Source organism: Drosophila simulans, chromosome 2R (genome assembly GCF_016746395.2).
Source record: "Drosophila simulans strain w501 chromosome 2R, Prin_Dsim_3.1, whole genome shotgun sequence".
Classification (NCBI taxonomy): domain Eukaryota; kingdom Metazoa; phylum Arthropoda; class Insecta; order Diptera; family Drosophilidae; genus Drosophila; species Drosophila simulans.
Genome location: NC_052521.2, coordinates 18,204,520 through 18,214,046, shown reverse-complemented (window position 1 = coordinate 18,214,046; position 9,527 = coordinate 18,204,520).

The following is a 9,527-nucleotide window of genomic DNA, read 5'->3' as shown; positions in this document are numbered from 1 at the left end:
ATTATATTATATAAAATAAAATACGAAAACTCCTAAAAATAATTAAAGTTTTATTATTAGCTTACTATAAGTTCAGAGCTTAAAAAGATATAAGAACGAGCTGCCTTAAATTTTCGAGGGTATGCAATAGCGTATCAGTTACCCAGTTGTTCTCGATTGTTGATGTTGCCTTTGTGGCGCATAATTAACAACAATAACACCACTCGCCATTGCTTATTTGACAGTTTTGCCGTTTCCCAGTTGGCACAGCTGCTTGTCCACATTTTGCAATTCCCCTCGTGCATTGTAGTATGTGCCTATGCAATATTAAGAACAATTAAATAAAATAGCATATTAACATATGACAGCACTTTGTTGCTATGTTTATGTTTATGTTTATGCACGCAGTTAGGCCCAGGGCGGATGTAACATGATCGCCCACTCGAAGGCCACAAAGTATAAGTGCATTGCCCACTTGAAGGCCAAAAAGTATAAGTGCTTGGTCAGCATTCACACGCCGACCAAATGCATATTACATACGTACATACTTAGCTCGCTCTCCCGATAAGCCTAGATATATAAGATATACATAAGAACGCCGCTCCGCCGCTGGCGTACCCGGCAGCGCAGCTACGCGGATTAGCCTAAGTCCAAATATATTCAAAACTGTAAAATCAGAGACTCTGTAGACGTTGAGCTGGCAGAACCATTTCTGCCTACTCTAAAATCAAAAGAAGAAATTGAATAAATATATGTCAGCCCGACGGCTGCCTTCAACTTAAAACGAACTTGTGTTCTTAATTGGAGTTCATCATTACATGGCGACCGTGACAGTCGTCCAACGCTGGACGAATTGACCAAAGCTGGTGAAAACAAAGGAACAAAGGAACACTGGACTGGAAGAAGACTGGACTAATTAAATGGAACTGCAAAAACCAAGGAAAAATCTGAGTGAGTAGAGTTCTATTGAGTATGGGCAAACACTGTGGCGGTTTGAAAACTAAGCTGAATAAACGTATAGCCCACGTAAGGTGGCTAATATACGGTCAGCAAACGCCACCGGTTTGGTCGAAAGCTCTAAAGCTACATGCAGAGCTAGACCACTTGTTGCAATATCAGCAAGAATTAAAGACCCATAAGCTCGAGAAAACTCACTCAGATAATATTAAAAATATACCCACAATTAATGAAGTTCCAAAATACCAGGCATGTCCAGCACCAGCACCAGCATTAACAAAACCAAAGAAGTCCTGCCCCCCTGGCTGCGAAGGAATCTGGAGTCCCCACTGCCTGGGGACTTGTGAGCGACCATCGACGTCTTCAGCGGCGAAGAAATAGACAGCAGCGAGGGAGTGTCAGCGTGCCACCCCCGGCGACGCCCAGCTGACACCTGATGAGCATCATCAACAGCAGAATATAATAATAAATATATATAAATATAAAGTAAATATAAAATATATATAGATAAGAAAAATTGTAAGAAATATTGTAAAACGGAGCATATACTATTATGCCCTGTTAACCCAATATGGCCCGTGAAGCCATAGCTAGAATCAGGCAGGCAACAATGTAAAATACAATTTTTTTTTACTCTTGCGAACATTGGAAGATTTTATAAATAGATAATTCCAAACATAAATGTCTATAGAGACAAATGAAATAAGTAAAACTGAAAATAAAAGTATATACAAAGGAAATTTTCTATTCTATTCTCCAAAATATAAAATTAGTATACCCAAAATGGGTCTAATAGACACTAAAACTGTGGACTCTACAGCCAATGTAATAAATAAAGTAGAAGTCCAAAATGCAGACTTGTTCTGGATAACCATAATACTAATTGTAATTGCATTAATTATGGTATCCAATGCATTAATAAAAATATACAAACTGCATAACAAGTGTCTTAAGAAACGATACCGTAGCACTGCTAACGGTATAGATAATATTTAAGGAAGATCTTTAATAAAGTCAATTATGAATGAAAATATGAGAAAAATTATATGAAGAAAAAATAATAAATAAAAAAAATATAAAACGTAATATTGAATTTATCTACATTAAAAAAAAAAATATATACAAATGAATAAATTTGAAGTTATGAGTATACCACAGCATGGACTGGGAAAAGCTTGTTGATCAGATAAAAGATCCAAATGAAAATTTCAGAAAATCCTATAAGTGCTTAACGCAAAACAGATCAACACAAGCTGTAACAATCAATAGGAATGCCCAAGTCTTGGTAAATAGTTATAATGAAATCAGAGAGTTGATCCAACAAAATAGAAAGAATTTGGAACGCAAACAGTGTGCTAAGGCTTTGAACCTACTGGTGACATTAAGAGAAAAATTAATATTTATAAAAAATAAATTCAGTCTCCAGATAGAAATTCCAACCATAGTAAACACCCCACTAAGAATAAATTTGAATGAAGACAGCACTAACTCTGACGAGGAAGATAGGACTATAGTCAAGGAAGACATTAAAGAGGAAGATCTTCACGATCTAACTATACCAGCAAAATTAATGCTGAAGAACGACGATAAAACAAATAACGCAGCCGACTCCGAAAATAACTTAACCATGGCAGAAGAAGCAGCTGCCATTAGGTCTTACATTAGGGAAGTCGCCTGCACAGTGCCAGAATTTGATGGGCAAAAGATCCATTTACAAAGATTCATTAAGGCAATCAAATTGGTAGACCTAGCTAAGGGACCATTTGAAGACATTGCAGTTGAGGTCATTAAGTCAAAAATAGTTGGCACAATTTTGAACTCAGTTGACAATGAAACGACAATTCCAGCAATTATAAACAAATTGCAGAAAGTAGTTGTCGGTGAGACATCCAGTAATGTCAAAGCAAAGCTAGCAACAGTTCAGCAGAGAGGTAAAACTGCAACGCAATTTACCGCTGAAGTTGATAGCCTGAGAAAACTTTTAGAAGCTTCCTATATCGATGAGGGTATACCTCTAGAACATGCCACTGGTCTAAGCACCAAAGAGGCAATTGAAACCATGATACATCGTGCTGAGCACGAAAGTATCAAAACAGTACTGGAAGCAGGGACTTGCACCACTATGGATGCAGCGATAAGCGCATACATAAGAACGAGTACAAGAGTTACCGGTGACATCAATAAAGTGATGTACTTTAGAGGTAACAGACCCAATAGAGGATACGGAAATGCCAATAGAGGTAGTAACCGCGGTAGAGGCTTTAATAACAATAGTATTAGAGGCAACTACCATAACGGTTACCAAAATAACGGTTACCAAAATAACGGTTACCAGAATAACGGTTATCAAAACCGCTATAATGGAAATAATAACCGTTATAATGGCTATAACAGAGGCCGTTATAATGGAAACAGAGGCCGTAACAACAGTCAGAACAACTACAACAGAAACAATGCCAATGTACGAGTAATCCAAGAACAGGGAAACTCGCAACAGCCTTTAGGTACTCAGTAGAAGAAGATCGTAGAGTATACACCATCAATTATAATCTCAACATATTTTCTACATTCATTCATGCCAAAACAGGCGTAAAACTAGTTTTTCTACTTGATACAGGTGCAGATATCTCTATTCTCAAAGAGAACTCTGACAAATTTTCTAATATTCAAATAACCAATAAAATAAACATTCAAGGCATAGGCCAACAGAAAATTCAGTCTCGAGGACAGACTTTTATTGAGATACAGACAGGTAAATACGTTATCCCACACGATTTTCATTTAGTAGATAAAAACTTTCCAATACCGTGTGATGGAATAATCGGAATAGATTTCATAAAAAAATATAATTGCCAAATCGATTTAAACCAAGAAGAAGATTGGTTTATAATTAGACCAAACAATTTGAAATTTCCAATATATATTCCCATAGCATACAGCTCTGGTATTAACACAACGTTATTACCAGCAAGATCCCAAGTTGTCCGAAGATTAATAGTATCATCAAAAGATGATAACATTTTAATTCCAAACCAGGAAATTCAAACTGGTATTTATGTTGCAAATACAATCGCAACATCAAGTAATACATTTGTCCGAATTTTAAATACAACCGATTCCGACCAATTAGTCAATATGGACACTCTAAAATATGAGCCACTTTCGAACTACAATGTAGTTCAGGCAAATAGTGAACACAGAAATAAAACTGTCTTATCTCAATTAAAGAAAAATTTCCCCGAATTGTTTAAATCACAATTAGAAAATATATGCAGCGAATATATAGATATATTTGCATTAGAATCAGAACCTATAACAGTTAATAATTTTTATAAACAACAGTTGAGATTAAAAGATGATGAGCCAGTATACACGAAAAATTATAGAAGTCCTCATAGTCAAGTGGAAGAAATACAAGCCCAAGTTCAGAAATTAATAAAAGATAAAATAGTTGAACCATCAGTTTCACAGTACAATAGCCCTTTGCTATTAGTACCCAAAAAGTCAAGCCCGAATTCTGATAAAAAGAAATGGAGATTAGTAATAGACTATCGCCAAATTAATAAGAAACTTTTAGCTGACAAATTTCCACTACCGAGAATAGATGATATTTTGGACCAACTTGGTCGAGCAAAATATTTCTCCTGCCTTGATTTAATGTCAGGTTTTCATCAAATCGAACTGGATGAAGGCTCGAGAGATATAACATCTTTCTCAACCAGCAATGGCTCATATCGTTTCACGCGATTGCCATTTGGCTTAAAAATAGCGCCTAATTCATTCCAAAGAATGATGACTATAGCATTCTCCGGAATAGAACCGTCTCAAGCATTCCTTTATATGGATGACTTAATAGTCATAGGTTGTTCCGAAAAACATATGCTTAAAAACCTCACTGAAGTTTTTGGTAAATGCAGGGAATACAACCTAAAGTTACATCCTGAAAAATGTTCATTTTTCATGCATGAAGTCACATTTTTGGGACACAAATGCACAGACAAAGGAATTTTGCCGGATGACAAAAAATATGATGTCATTCAGAACTACCCAGTTCCACATGATGCGGACAGCGCTAGACGTTTTGTAGCATTTTGCAATTACTACAGACGTTTTATCAAAAATTTCGCCGACTATTCGCGGCACATAACAAGATTATGTAAAAAGAATGTTCCATTCGAGTGGACAGATGAATGTCAAAAAGCATTCATACATTTAAAATCTCAGCTAATTAACCCAACACTCTTGCAGTACCCAGACTTCAGCAAAGAATTTTGCATAACAACAGATGCAAGCAAGCAAGCGTGTGGCGCAGTTTTAACTCAAAACCATAATGGCCACCAACTCCCAGTTGCTTATGCATCCAGAGCTTTTACGAAAGGTGAAAGCAATAAGAGTACAACAGAACAAGAGTTAGCAGCAATTCATTGGGCAATAATACATTTCAGACCATACATTTACGGAAAACATTTCACTGTGAAAACAGACCATAGACCATTGACATATTTATTCTCGATGGTGAACCCCAGCTCTAAATTAACTAGAATAAGGCTTGAACTAGAGGAATATAATTTTACAGTAGAGTATCTAAAGGGCAAGGACAATCATGTAGCAGATGCGTTATCAAGAATAACCATCAAAGAGCTAAAAGATATAACTGGAAATATATTAAAAGTCACTACAAGATTTCAAAGTAGACAAAAATCCTGCGCAGGAAAAGAACAATTGGATTTGCAAAAGCAAACCAAAGAAATAGCTTCAGAGCCCAACGTATACGAAGTCATAACAAATGACGAGGTACGAAAAGTAGTGACATTGCAATTGAATGACTCGATATGTTTATTTAAACATGGAAAGAAAATTATTGCAAGATATGATGTTGGTGATCTTTATACTAATGGAATTCTTGATTTAGATCAATTTCTCCAAAGGCTTGAATTGCAGGCCGGTATATATGATATCAGCCAAATCAAAATGGCACCGTGGGAAAAAATCTTTGAACACGTTTCAATAGATAAATTTAAAAATATGGGCAATAAAATATTAAAGAATTTAAAAGTAGCGCTACTTAACCCGGTGACCCAAATAAATAATGAAAAAGAAAAAGAAGCTATATTGTCTACATTACATGATGATCCAATACAAGGAGGGCATACAGGCATTACAAAAACCTTGGCCAAGGTCAAAAGACATTATTACTGGAAAAATATGAGTAAATACATAAAAGAGTACGTAAGAAAATGTCAAAAATGTCAAAAAGCAAAAACAACAAAGCACACAAAGACTCCAATGACGATAACTGAAACACCAGAACATGCTTTCGATAGAGTTGTTGTGGACACAATTGGTCCACTACCCAAGTCAGAAAATGGTAACGAGTACGCAGTCACTCTCATATGTGATTTAACCAAGTACTTAGTTGCCATACCAATAGCAAATAAAAGCGCAAAAACAGTCGCAAAAGCTATATTTGAATCTTTTATTCTAAAGTACGGTCCAATGAAGACGTTCATAACGGACATGGGAACAGAGTATAAGAATTCAATAATTACTGACCTGTGTAAATATTTGAAAATAAAAAATATAACATCAACAGCTCATCACCACCAGACAGTTGGAGTAGTAGAAAGAAGTCATAGAACTTTAAACGAGTATATACGATCCTACATATCGACGGACAAAACCGATTGGGACGTATGGCTTCAATATTTCGTATACTGCTTCAACACGACCCCATCTATGGTACATAATTATTGTCCATATGAATTAGTTTTCGGTAGAACAAGTAATTTACCAAAACATTTTAATAAACTACATAGCATAGAACCAATATATAACATAGATGATTACGCTAAGGAGAGTAAATATAGGTTAGAGGTAGCATATGCTCGAGCAAGAAAACTTCTTGAAGCACACAAAGAAAAAAATAAAGAAAATTATGACTTAAAAGTAAAAGACATAGAATTAGAAGTAGGAGATAAAGTTTTACTAAGAAATGAGGTAGGTCATAAATTAGACTTTAAATATACGGGGCCCTATAAGATAGAAAGCATAGGAGATAATAACAATATTACGCTACTTACTAATAAAAACAAAAAACAAATAGTTCATAAAGATAGATTAAAGAAATTTCATTCATGATTGAATTTAAACTTATATTTTCCTTAATCATTTATACAAATTTTCCATACACTACGTATATTTTTATCTTTGCATTATAAAATCAACTATTGTTGTTCAAACAAAAACACAAACAAAATAAAAATAAAAATAAAATAATTTGCATTTAATAATCAAAATAACTTCACTAGGTTACGTTATTTTTCAAAAGGAGGGAGATGTAGTATGTGCCTATGCAATATTAAGAACAATTAAATAAAATAGCATATTAACATATGACAGCACTTTGTTGCTATGTTTATGTTTATGTTTATGCACGCAGTTAGGCCCAGGGCGGATGTAACATGATCGCCCACTCGAAGGCCACAAAGTATAAGTGCATTGCCCACTTGAAGGCCAAAAAGTATAAGTGCTTGGTCAGCATTCACACGCCGACCAAATGCATATTACATACGTACATACTTAGCTCGCTCTCCCGATAAGCCTAGATATATAAGATATACATAAGAACGCCGCTCCGCCGCTGGCGTACCCGGCAGCGCAGCTACGCGGATTAGCCTAAGTCCAAATATATTCAAAACTGTAAAATCAGAGACTCTGTAGACGTTGAGCTGGCAGAACCATTTCTGCCTACTCTAAAATCAAAAGAAGAAATTGAATAAATATATGTCAGCCCGACGGCTGCCTTCAACTTAAAACGAACTTGTGTTCTTAATTGGAGTTCATCATTACAGCATTATGTTTACTTCGGCTGGCTCTCATTTGTTGCCGTGCAGATTTTTATTTCCATGTATTATTTATTTTTGCACTCGAATCACCCCTCGCTTTCCCGATTTCCCACCCCAATCACGTGTAGCAGCTGCACTTCCACTGGCCACAGAATGCAGGCCCTCAGGTAATGGAATGTTGCAGATACAAAATTGTTGCGCTATCTGGATATTGAAAAACATTATTCAGCAAACTTTTCTCCTCAAAGTGTCAAACAGAAAATGGGAAAAACACCAAAAGCTGTTAAAATGTTTTACAAGGGTTCCGATCCTTCGATTCAGTTTCATGCGGGCTCCTCAATCAAACATCACCAATCTTAAGAGATTTTTTGGAAGCGAGTTCTTCACACTTCAAAAACGGGTTGTTCGGAACCGTCTAGCTAAGCCAGTCGGATCGTCATTGAGCTGTCATTCCGTATATTTTCTAAATTCAATTAAAACTGCTCCCTCCGTCGCGGGACTCCTATGATTGACAGCTGCTGCCCCGATCCGAGGCAGTTGCTCTGCATCAGCATTCTGGGGAGTAGGAGTCTGCATTCGGGGAACCGAAGTCTATTAACAGACCCAAAGATGGCGGCTTATTGTTTGGCAGCCGAAAGATTTGCCGGGAATACAATTCAAATCCAATTCAAAGCCAATTCAAATCAAAATTTTATTAGAGCCCCTTGCCCAGCCAATATGCCCATAAATTAGAAGGGGGAATTATTTATGTTTACCAGTAACCAGAGCCCACTCATAATCCGAATCTTTTGGGCTCAGGCGAGGATTCGTTTTAATTAGAAGAGTTCAAATAATTTATGGCCTTGCGAGGGGAGTCTCTGTTTACAGCCACTATTTATTTGTGCAACAACGAAAGCCGAGAAAATTCAATAATAAAAGTTGCCCAAAAAAATATATATATGCCTGCTTCCTGGGAACCATCGGCTGCTCCTCCCCCAACAAAGTTGCACACGTTTGGAGATTTACATTCGGTCATAAATCTTCCGGCGGCGCTTTCCGCCTTCGGATGCAGTTGCCCATTAAACGACACCAGGAATCGGAGCTTCAGGGGAGGGGAGATTCGATGGAATAGGAGGGGTGGCATCGGGCCAAGTGCTTTCACTCCCGTACCAGACTCCACGAGTGCATCCGCCAGTTTTGTTTACTTCGTCGTCATAAAATGTTAATGCCTACTTTGGCGCTAATTTAGTGGACGGTGATGGCCAGGCTCGCCTCCGGATTCCCCTGAATCCAATTAAGTTTCGTTTCGGAAACGTGGAGCTACCGAAATACCCCAACGACCCAAGTTATCACGCCCCAAATGCGCTTCGTGCCTTTGGTTGGTATGTCTATTTTGGGCACTTTGAATTGGCTCAATGTTCATGGCCATTTGAATGATGACAGACAACGGCCCATTGACATTTTCCGGCCAGTGACATTAGTACGAAAATGGAGAGGAGACCCCGCCATTCCCCTCATGCCACATAAATTAGCTACAACTTTCATTGCCAACAAACAAGTAGTAAGTGAACTCATAATGATTCTTGGAATGGAATTTGGGAGTGATGGTCTTAAACTATGTTAACTAATCCAGATCATTATTATATCTGGATTATTTAAATCTATATCTATAATGAGCCTGCAACTGAACAGTTCACTTGCCAAATTCCCCCGCATTTACAAGATCGCTGCTTTGATGATGATGGGAGTATCCAAGTGCATCCAAGT